General features: G+C 40.7%; 1 long non-coding RNA gene across 3 annotated transcripts in view; it reads left to right on the top strand.

Moving 5' to 3' along the window:
• Positions 1-12,417, top strand: part of LOC140465029 (uncharacterized) — a 63,894-nt gene that overhangs the window by 39,299 nt on the left and 12,178 nt on the right. For all 3 annotated transcript variants that reach the window (XR_011955049.1, XR_011955048.1, XR_011955050.1), the window contains one exon: positions 264-348. This is a non-coding gene — a long non-coding RNA (uncharacterized lncRNA). The remainder of the gene's footprint in view (positions 1-263; positions 349-12,417) is intronic.

The raw sequence follows: 12,417 nt of genomic DNA, 5'->3' as shown, positions 1-12,417 counted from the left end.
GGTAGACCAGAGTGTTCCAAAGAGAGTGATCCCTGTGGAATGCTGATAAAGGTGGGAGGGATTGCGACTTCATTTGAAACAGAATTCTTTTTAAACAAGCTTTTCAAGGTCTAAAGTGAACAGCTGAGTTTTTTTTTAATTGTAAATTTAGAGGTTAAAAAATGCTACACGTTTTAAAGGGTTTTTTTTACATTGCAAAAGTTTTTTTTTGAAAAGTCAAATAGATTTTTGAAAACTAAAGGAGTTGTGTTTTTGTTTCGGAGAGTGCTCCACATGGTCGGCCGTGGAGAAGATATTCTTTCTTCAAGAGATTTATTGAGAGGAGTTATTTTATGTTCAATTAAACAGGCAAGTGAATTTTATTTACGTTTCATATGTTTTATACATATGTTTTGATTTTTTTCCATTTAACATCAGTTTTTGTAAGTAATGAAAGTTGGTTTATTTTATATATCAGGTGTTATTGAAAGTTTCTTTTTTTGGCTTAGTGTTATTAAGAGCATATATGAAGTACAGAGTGAGATGGCTAATCGATTTAGAAAGGATAGTACATAACACGATCAGTCAGATAGACGGATGACTGTCAGTAAAAATAAGACAATAGTTCAAAAGTCTTCAGTGCCTATTCCATCAAATAGATATTCAGTTTTTGGAACTGTTGAAGGGGATAGTCTCTCTGAAAAAAATGGAAAGGGTAGTCAGTTATTGGACACTTGGAATGATTCTTATGTTAGGCAGCGTTTGACAAAATTAATAGAATTATTGTTATAGGGAATTCTCCTGTCAGGGGGGTTAAACAGGAAATTCTGTGGCAGAGAGTGTAAATTTAGGATGGTTTGTTGCTTTCCTGGTGCGAGGATTAAGGATTTCTCTAAAGGTTTCAAGCAAATTGTTAAAGGTGAGATTGCGAAGCCAGAAATTATTGTACAAATTGGTAGGAATGACATTTTTAGGTAACGATTAAAGCAGTACAGAGTGAATTTAAGAGGTTAGGTAGAAGGTTTAAAAAAACCTTAAACGTAATCTCTGGTTTACTCTCAATATCAAACTCAAACAAAGTAAGGAACAAAAGATAAAGGAGATAAATCAGTGGCTGAAGGGCTAGTGTATTGTTCAGGGATTCAAGTTTTTGGACAATTGGAATATCTTTTGGGATAAAAAAGACCTGTACAAAAAGGATAGGTATCGCCTAAACTGGAAAGGGACCAATATCATAGCAGGGAGATTTACTCATTCCATTAAGGGAGACCTTATACTGATAGAGAAAACGTGTGGAGGAATTCTAAATAGCAGTATGAATGGAAAGATTGATGTGAAAGGTTCTGAATGTGAAGAGAGCACATTAATTAGAAAAGGAAGACTAGACAGAGTCAGATTGTAGTAACTCTGAAGAACTAAATTGCATTTATGTCAATGCAAGGCATCTTACAGGTAAGGCTGATGGACTCAGGGCATGTTTAAGAGCATGTGATCAGGGTATCATTACTATTACAGAAACTTGGCTGAGAGATGGACAAGACAGACAGCTCAATGTTCCAGGTTTTAGATGCTGGTAAGAAGGATAGAAAAGGAGGCAAGGGAGGAGGGAGGGTGATGTTTTTGATTAAGGAATGCATTACTGTTGTAACTAGAGAAGATATTTCTGAAAAATCGTCCAATGAAAATATATGTGTAGAAATTAGAAGTAAGAAAGGAAAGATCACCTTGTTAGGATTGTACTATTGAGGATCTGAAACCTGAATACAGGCTGAGGTGACTAGTTGTTATCAGGGACAACCACTTAACAGATGCTCTTAATAACTTAGGTGGCAACAAGATGGCTTCTCGATGCAAATAACATGACAAAATGACTTCTAGGCTGCAAACTGAATTCTGTAAAGCTGCATAAAATGGTTTTTAAGTTACTAACTGCTAATTCTGCTATAGCTGCATAAGTGATTAACCACAATCTGCTTCAATAGAGAGATCAGCAGACAATATGCCTTTTAAAGCATAGAAATAACTCAACTGGATAAGATATTACTGGCCATCCTAACTGTCTTTCAGAGGCAGGTGCATTGGCTCAGTTAGTGAGATAAGGGTGGCCTAAGTGTTGGAGAATAAAGTTGGTTCCCAGGAAATATCATTGGACCAAGTAACTGTCAAATAAAGCAGTATCGTGTATTGATTGGTAATTATTTGAATGTACTATGCAATCATAGCCTGTACCTTTCTTTAAGAAAAGTATAAAAATGTCTTTGTTTTAAGCAATGTGTTCAGGTCCTCCGAGGAATACGGAAATATACAACCTCTGTTTCTGATGCTCTGTACCCGGCTATATGAAGAAATAAAGAATTAAATCTTAAAGAATCAGACTGATTGTGAGTGCTTATTGATCGACCTCAGAACAGAGAAACTCACCCCTGTAGGTCCAGATCTTCAGTATTAGCCCACCAATAATAAGTGGAAAATTGAGAAAAAAATATGTAGGGAGATCTCAGATATGTGTAAGCATAATAAGGTTGTAATAATGGGGGATTTTAATTTTCCGAACATTAACTGGGGCTACCATAGCGTTAAACGTTTGGATGTGAAGAAATTGTCAAGTGTTCAAGAAAATTGGCTTTATCAATATGTACATGCTCCTACTAGAGAAGGAGCAAAAATAGACCTTCTTTTAGCAATAAGGTAGGGCATGTGACTGAAGTAAAAGTGGGGGAGCACTTTGCGTCTAGCGATCGTAATTCTATTACAATTAGTTCTCGGATAACACGTCTTCTGGCAGTGCAATTTACTTACAATGTCGCTGAGGCATTAAGAAATGGGAGTTTGAGAATGCTTACCTCTGTTGGCAGTAGCATGATTCCAGAGGCAATCATTTCGTTCTGCGCATGTGCCAATGTCAGCTGCAGACAGAACAGCTTTCTCTGAGAGGTACTGTACAGAGAGCAACTTTCTGAGACAGATACATTGAGCAGTTTCCTGTGAAAGTTACACTACTCCTAGATTATCCCTTTTTGAAAAAAAGATCAGGGGCATAGTGCCAAGAATGTAAGCAAGAAGTGTCCTGGTGATACAATTGCAGGTGGTGAATGCAGAAGAAAAGCTATAACACTGGAAGAGAAGCTAGATATTTAAAACACCTGAGCCTAAGAAGAGAATATGTAATATAGCTCACTTAACAGGAATGAAGGCATCTACCTAACACACCACGGCGACCCCCTGTCCCTGCATTAACATAATTTTTAAAATGTACAATGTTAAGTTTACTTTTGTTGAGAAATATAATTTATACCTACATTCAAGCTGTGCTGTACTTTATGTTAGACCTTGAGTGATCGTGAGTGATATTTTTTGCTGGGCTGTCCCAACCCCACTTTTTTATAGGCCCCATTACTTATATTAAGCAATTTTTTTTATTATTAAGTGAGGTTTTGCTGGAATGCAACTTCAGCATTATAGGAGAACTACTTGCAGTTTCAAAATGGTCATGGAAAAGGATAAGCCTTCCATGACAGTTAGTTTTTAATTGGAGTAAGGCAAAATTTAATGGTACAGGACAAGAAGTTTCAAACGTTGATCGGAGTAGACTGTTCGCAGGTAAAAGGATGTATGACAAGTGGGAAGCTTGCGAGAGTGATGACGAGAGGTCAGAGGCATTATGTTCCCGTTAGAGTGAAGGGTAAGGCTAGTAAGATTAAGGAACAATGGATGAATAAAGATATTGAGGTTCTAGTGAAGAATAAAAAAGAATTTTATTTTAGAAAGAGACAACTTATGGTTCAATTGAATCAATATAAGGAGTGTAGGGGCATTCTTAAGAAAGAAATCAGGAAGGCAAAGAGTGGATATGAAATAGCGTTGGCCAATAAGGTTAAAGATAATCCAAAGAGATTCTACAAAGACATTAAGAGCAAGAGGATAACTCAAAAGAGGATAGGGCCTCTTAAAGATCAAGGTTGTCTTTGTATTGAACCCCAGGAGATGGGAGAAATACTAAATGAATATATTGGATTAGCTTTTATTGTGGAAAAAGAGATTAGATGACCTAAAGTGTGGAAACAGGCCCTTCGGCCCAACAAGTCCACACCAACCCACCGAAGCGCAACCCACCCAGACCCATTCACCCCACACTACGGGTAATTTAGCATTTCCAATTCACCTGACCTGCACATTTTTTTTAATTGTGGGAGGAAACCAGAGCACCCGGAGGAAACCCACGCAGACACGGGGAGAATGTGCAAACTCCACACTGTCAGTTGCCTGAGGCAGGAATTGAACCCGGGTTTCTGGCGCTGTGAGACAGCAGTGCTAACCACTGTGCCACCCGTAAATGGGAATCAAGAGAATGCAGAGAAATAAATGTTGATGTTTAAAAAACAGTTGACACTGCAGAAGAGGAAGTTCAGGAGGTTTGATCATATAAAGGTGGATAAATCTCCGGGACCTGATCTAATGTGTTCCAGAACAATTCCAGTGGGAACTAAGGGAGGAAATTGAGAGGCTCCTTGCAAAAATATTTGCATAATCTATAATTACCAAAGGTGAGATGCCTGATCTCTGGAGGGTGGCCAACGTTGTACCTTTTGTTTAAGAAAGATTATAAAGAGAAACTGGGAAACTACAGATTTGTGAGTTTGACTTCGGTTGTGGGTAAATAGTGGGAGATGATTATAAAAGATATGATTTATGGACATTTAAAGAGGGAAAAATTGATTAGGGATAGTCAGCATGATTTTGTGGGAGGAAAATTGTGTCTCACAAACTTGATTGAGCTTTTTGAGGAAGTTGCCAAAAAGATTGATGATGGCAGACATTGTTTATTTGGATTTTAGTAAAGACGGATTCAAGGTGAGTTTGCCGATGGGTTACATAATTGGCTTAACCATAGGACACAGAGTGTTGGTGGAGGGTTGCTTTTCGGACTGGAGGCTTGTCACCAGCGATGTCCTGCAGGGATCGTTTCTGAGTCCTCTTTTGTTTGTCATTTATACAAATGATTTGGATGAGAATATAGAAGGCATGGTTAGTAGGTTTGTGGGCAACACCAAAATTGGTGGCATAGTAAATAATGAAGAAGATTTTCTAAGATTACAAGGTGATCTTGATCAAATGGGTCAACGGGCTGAAAAATGGCAGATGGAGTTCACTCTGGAGAAATGCCAAGTATTGCATTTTGAGACAACAAACAAGGGTGTTCCACTAGTTGGTGTCCTGTCTCCTACCTATCGCATTCCCAGCTATCTTTCCCCCCAGCTCCACCCCCTTCTCATTTATCTCCCAGTTACCTTGACCCCACCACCCACATTCCTGATGAAGAGCTCATCGACTCTCCTGCTCCTCGGATGCTGCCTGACCAGCTGTGCTTTTCCAGCACCACACCTTTTGACTCTGATCTCCAGCATCTGCAGTCCTCACTTTCTCCTTGTACAATTAACGACAGGGCCTTGTGGAGTGTTGTAGAACAGAGACACCTAGGGGTGCAGGGTGGTTAAAAAGGTGTTTGGCATGTTTGCCTTCATTGCTCAGTCGTTTGAGTATAGGAGTTGGGAAGTCATGTTGAGGCTGTGCAGGATGTTGTTCAGAGAGTCATAGAGATATACAGCACGGAAACAGGCCCTTCGGTCCAACTCATCTATACCGACCAGATATCCCAACCTAATCTAGTCCCATTTGCCAGCATTTGGCCCATATCCCTCTAAACCCTTCCTATTTATATACCCATCCAGATGCCTTTTAAATGCTGCAATTGTACCAGCTCCCACTACTTCCTCTGGCAGCTCATTCTATACATGCACCACCCTCTGCATGTAAACATTGCCCCTTGGGTCCCTTTTATATCTTTTCCCTCTCATCATAAACCTATGCCGTCTAGTTCTGGATTCTCCCCACTCCAGGGAAAATACTTTGTCTATTTACCCTAACCATGTCCCTCTTGATTTTAGGAACTTCTATAAGGTCACCCCTCAGACTCTGACACTCCAGGGAAAACAACCCCAGCCTATTCAGTCTCTCCCTATAGCTCAAATCCTCCAACCCTGGCAACATCCTTTCAAATCTTTTCTGAACCCTTTCATGCTTCACAACGTCCTTCCGCTAGGAAGGAGACCAGAATTGCACACAATATTCCAAAGGGGCCTAACCAATGTCCTGTACAGCCACAACATGATATCCCAATTTCTATACTCAATATTCTGATCAGTAAAGGAAAGCATACCAAACACCTTCTTCACTATCCTATCTACCTGCAACTCTACTTTTAAGGAGCTATGAACCTGCACTCCACTGTTCAGTAACACTCCCTAGGACCTTACCATTAAGTGTATAAGTCCTGCTCTTATTTGCTTTCCCAAAATGCAGCACCTCGCATTTATCTAAATTAAACTCCATCTGCCACTCATCAGCCCATTGGCCCATCTGATCAGGATCCTGTTGTAGTCTGAGGTAACCTTCTTTGCTGTCCACTACACCTCCAGTTTTGGTGTCACCTATAAACTTACTAACTATGCCCCCATGTTCATATCCAAATTGTTCATATAAAGGATGAAAAGTAGTGTGGACTCAGCACTGATCCTTGTGGCCACTAGTCACAGGCCTCCAGTCTGAAAAAGCAACCCTCCAGCACCACCTTCTGTCTTCTATCTTCGAGTCAGTTCTGTATCCAAATGGCTAGTTCTCCCTGTATTCCATGAGATCTAACTTTGCTAACCAGTCTCCCATGAGGAATCTTGTCGAACTACTCTGCCCTCATCACTCCTCTTTGTTACTTCTTTAAAAAACTCAGTCAAGTTCATGAGACATGATTTCCCACACACAAAGCCATGTTGACCATCCCTAATCAGTCCTTGCCTTTCCAAATGCATGTAAATCCTGTCCCTCAGGATTCCCTCCAACAACCTGCCCACCACCAAAGTCAAGCTCACTGGTCTATAGTTCCCTGGCTTGTCCTTACCACCTTTCTTAAATAGTGGCACCATGTTAGCCAACCTCCAGTCTTCCTGCATTTCACCTGTGACTATTGATGATACAAATATCTCAGCAAGGGGCCCAGTTCTAGGGCACACCTGATAAGGTTCTGGGGATTTATCCATCTGTATGCATTTCAAGACATCCAACATCACCACCTCTGTAATATGAACATTTTTCAAGATGTCGCCATCTATTTCCCTACATTCTGTATCTTCCATGTCCTTCTTCGCAGTAAACACTGATGCAAAATACCCATTTAGTATCTCCCCTATCTCCTGCGGCACCACTCAAAAGTTGCCTTGCTAATCTTTGAGGGGCCTTATTCTCTCCCTAGTTACTCTTTTGTCCTTAATGTATTTGTAAAAACACTTTGGATTCACCTTAACCCTATTTGCCAAAGCTATCTCATTTCCCCTTTTTGCATTCCTGATTTCCCCCTTAAGTATACTTCTACTGCCTTTTTACTTTTATAAGGGTTCACTCGATTTATTCTGTCTATACCTGACATATGCTTCCTTCATTTTATTTACCAAACCCTCAATTTCTCTCGTCATCTAGCATTCCCTATACCTACCAGCCTTTCCTTTCACCATAACAGGAATATACTATCTCTGGACTCTCATTATCTCATTTCTGAATGCTTCCCATTTTCCAGCCATTCCTTACATATGAACATTTGCTCCCAATCAGCTTTTGAAAGTTCTTACCTAATACCATCAAAATTAGCCTTCCTCTAATCTCCAATTTAGAACTTCAACTTATAGATCCAGTTTATCCTTTACTATCACTATTTTAAAACTAATAGAATTATGGTTGCTGGCCCCAAAGTGCTCCCCCACTGACACCTCAATCATCTGCCCTGCCTTATTTCCCAAGAGTAGGTCAGGTTTTGCACCTTCTCTAGTTGGTACAGCCACATACTCGATCAGAAAATGTTCTTGTATACACTTAACAAATTCCTCTCCATCTAAACTCTTAACACTATGGCAGTCCCAGTCAATGTTTGGAAAGTTAAAATCCCCTACCATAACCACCCTATTATTCTTACAGATAACTGAGATCTCCTTACAAATTTGTCTCTGAATTTACTGCTGACTATTAGGGCTCTATAATACAATCCTAATAAGGTGATCATCCCTTTCTTATTTTTCAGTTCCACCCAAGTAACTTCCCTGGGTGTATTTCCAGGAATATCCTCCCTCAGTACAGCTGTAATGCTATCCCTTATCAAAAACACCAGGCCTCCTCATCTCATGTCTCCCTTTCTGTAACATTAAGCTGTTAGTCCTGTCCATTCCTGAGCCACGTTTCTGTAATTGCTATGATATCCCAGTCCCATGTTCCTAACCATGCCCTGAGTTCATCTGCTTTCCCTGTTAGGCCTCATGCATTGAAGTTTAGATTAGATTCCCTACAGTATGGAAACAGGCCCTTCAGCCCAACAAGTCAACACCGACCCTCCAAAGAGTAACGCAGTCAGACTTATTCCCCTACCCTATATTTACCCTTGACTAACCTACCTAACACTATGGGCAATTTAGCATGGCCAATTCACCTGACCTGCACATCTTTAGATCGTGGAAGGAAACCAGAGCACCCAGATGAAACCCACGCAGACACGGAGAATATGCAAACTCGACACAGACCATCACCAAGGCGGGAATTGAACCTGGGTCCCTGGTGCTGTGAGCCAACACTGCTAACCACTGAGCCACTGTGCTGCCCAAATTTATCAGTTTAATTAATCAGTCCTACCTTGTTCTCTGCTTTGTCCCTACCTGCCCTGACTGTTTGTCTCACTTCTTTTCTCAACTGTACCAGTCCCAGTTTGATCTCTTTCCTCACTATTTCCCTGGTTCCTCCAACCCATTCCCCCACCCACCTTACTAGTTTAAATCCTCCCGAGCAGCTCAGCAAATCTCCCTGCCAGTATATTAGTCCCCTTCCAATTCAGGTGCAATCCACCCTTCTTACACTGGTCACTTCTTCCCCAGTAGAGATTCCAAAGATCCAAAAATGTGAACCCTTCTCCCATGCACCAGCTCGTCAGCCACACATTCATCTGCTCTATCCTCCTATTCCTACCCTCACTAGCATGAAGCAATGGGAGCAATCCAGATATTACTACCTTTGAGGACCTCCTTTTTAAATTCCTGCCTAACTTTCTATATTCTCCCTTCAGAATCTCATCCTTTTCCCTTCCTATGTCATTGGTTCCAATGTGTACAATGACTTCCTGCTGGTCCCTCTCCCTTTTGAGAACATTCTGCACTCTCTCCGAGACACACCATTCTGATTTTTCGCTGCTGGCCGCAGAAACATCTGTCTGTACCTCTGACTAGAGAGTCCCCTAACACAATTGATTGCTTGGGATCTGAAGTACCCCTCATTACATTATAGCCAGTCTCAATCCCAGGATCTTGGCTGTTCATGCTACATTCCCCTGAGAGTCCATCACCCCCTATATTTTCCAAAACAGCATACTTGTTTGAAATATGGATAGCCACTACCTGCCTATGTCTCCTAACTCCTTTCCTGGAGTTAACCCATCTATCTCTCTGTATCTGCAGCTTTTCTCCTTTCCTATAACTCACATCCATCACTTTCCCCTTGCTCTTGTAAATTCTTCATTGCCTCTATCGCTTCAACTGATCCATTTGATCTGATAGGATTCCAATCCTCAGTAATTTCTCTCTCTAAACTCCCACATCTGACATGAAGAGCATATCGCTCTCTAAAGGCCATTTTTTTCTCCTTCACAATCTACAGAAAATAGCATAGACTTATTGCTCTAAAAAGCACTGCTCCAGCCTAACTTAATACTTATGGCTTGTCTTTTTAAAATGTAATCAAGAGACAGATCTCAATAAAATAAACAATCAAGAAAAAACTCACTCTGCTCATTATTGTAGATTTACAGCAAGGCTACACTTAAAAGTAAGCACTTATCTGTTTCTGTGCTGTGACCTCTCCCAAACAGGTTCCTCCAAGATCAGTTATAAATTTCTCTGTTCATTAAGATTTCTTTGATGCAATCTGATGTTCAGAGCTTCATTCAAACAGCAAAGGCAGTAACTGTGCAGATTCACTGCTGTGTCAGTTTTACTTCTCTCTCTCTCTCTCTCTCTTTCTTTCTTTCTCTCTCTCTCCTTTACAGACCCTGTGCCTATTGTCTGTCCTTCTCCCTTTTAAAAGTGTCGTTATTTTGTTTTTCTCCAAAGTTCCAAAACAATGCAACAGCATGTAAAACAGTAAATACTGCTCCTGGAATTCAAGGAAATCACCTCTAACCTCTAAAATACCTCAAAAAAGAAGCAGATCTTACAGCCATAAGTTTTTCCCGTCCTCCATCTTGGATTACCCAGCATCCTTTGGTGAGGCCTCTTCTGGAATACTCTGTCCAGTTCTGCTTGCTCAGTAACAGGAAGGATATTATCAAGCGGGAAAGGGTTCAGAGGAGTTTTACTAGAATGTTGCTGTGTATGGAAGGTTTGAGTTATAAAGAAAGGCTGGGACACTTTTCACTGGAGTGTCGGAGGATATGAGGTGACCTGATAGAAGTTTCTAAAATACTGAGGGATATAGATAATGGTAGTTGTCTTTTCCCTAGGATGGGGGATTTCAAGTCTAGGGGATACATTTTTAAGGTGAGAGGAGAGAGGCATGAAGAGCAATTTTTTCGACAGAGAATGTTTCACATGTGGAATGAACTCCCTAAGGAACTGTTGGATGTGGATACAATTACAATGTTTAAAAGACATTGGATATATACATGAATAGGAAATGTTTGGAGGGATATGGACTGGGAGCAGGCAGGTGGGACTAGGTTAGTTTTGGATTATGGTCAGCATAGACTGGTTGGACTGAAGGGACGATGACTCTGGTTGTGGCATCCCGTTGGAGGTGATGAAAATGGCAGCTTACAATCCTTTTGATGCGGACTCTGGTGGAGTGGTGGGTGAGGACCGGGGACCTTATCGTTCTTGTGGGAGGGAAGAGAAAGGGGTGAGGACAGACATATGGGAGACGGGATGGACAAGGCTAATGGCTTTGTTGAATCCTGAGTTGAGGGAGAAGGTGGACAGATGAAACTCCATTGTGGAAATTGTCATCGTCAAATAAAAAAAAATGAGGCCTCTTTATTTAATTCTTCATGTATAGGTAACTGAAGGAACCTCCGTAATGAGGCACTCACTCACTTGCATCAATGGTGCCCATCTAACTTGCTGGGACTTTTGGCATGGCATTGCACTAGGCTTTCTGATTGATTGGACTTCCAGAAACCCACACTGACCCCTTAATAAGATACCAGAGGCATCTAATTTGAAGGCCATTTCTGGTCAAATTTTGTCCAGTGTGCTGGACAGCATTACAAGAGTGGACCTGAAAGTCCATTATGGGCCTAACCTTGGGACCTGACAATCGCCACAAAATTCAGCCCATTAACTCTGTTTCTGTCTCTGCAGAGACAGCCTGAGGTGCAGTGTATTTTTGTTTTAATTCAGTTTTCCAATATTTCCAGGAATTTAAGAATTTTGCTTCTGTTCTAAATTTTCTTACTTACATTGAAGCATGATGGAAAACAATCATAAAATTAGACTGAACAGAAATATTGGTTGTGAGCAAGACTCTTCACTTCCTAGTATGGAATGAGTATTGATAGGAAAGTTGGGAAAATACTGTGAGAATTACAAGATCAGCTTATTAACATCAAGAAATACGTTCATGGTTTTCCACTTTAAGTTATGACTTTGTTTCCCTGTGTTTGCCAGATATATCTGTCACTTCCAACTCTCACCCACTGAGAAACTCATTGTGCAAATTCCCAACACATAAATCAGAATGGCTACAGCTCAACAACAGCATGTCTTGCTCATCACGCAACTGATCCTACGTCCATACAAGTTAGCATTGGCAAACCACCAGCCTCACCATATTATTGTGCCTGCTCTCGGACTAAATCACACACCACTTCAACCTTTCAGCACTTTCCTTTGAGACTCAGGGACACCTGTGACTTGTATCCTACTGCTTAGTTCCTTTGAGCACAGGGATCAACCGACACACATCCTGCGTGTATACTTAGAGTGCTTTTGTGTAGTCATGGAGCCATGTTCTTGGCTTGTTTCCCTGCATCCATGTTTGTCAGCCTCTATGTGATCTCATTGCTTTCTTAATACAGGTGGTTCTCCTGTAATGCTGTTGTTGCATTTCAGCAAAACCTCGCTTAATAGAAAATTGCTTAATAGAAATAATGGGGCCTCTGGGAAAAATGGGATTGGGCCAGCCCAGAAAAAATTTCACTCACAATCACTCAAAAATCACCCAAAAGTCTAGTGCAAAGTAGAACACAGCCTGAATGAAGGTTGAAATCCTATTTATTAACAAAAGTAAATTTAACACAATACATTTTAAAAATGTAAGAACGGTGCTTTCTATATAATATCTCTCAGACAGGTGCTGTGGCAG

Source organism: Chiloscyllium punctatum, chromosome 41 (genome assembly GCF_047496795.1).
Source record: "Chiloscyllium punctatum isolate Juve2018m chromosome 41, sChiPun1.3, whole genome shotgun sequence".
NCBI classification, from domain to species: Eukaryota; Metazoa; Chordata; class Chondrichthyes; order Orectolobiformes; family Hemiscylliidae; genus Chiloscyllium; species Chiloscyllium punctatum.
The sequence above is the reverse complement of the archived record's forward strand: the minus strand, read 5'-3'. Positions and strand labels throughout refer to the sequence as shown.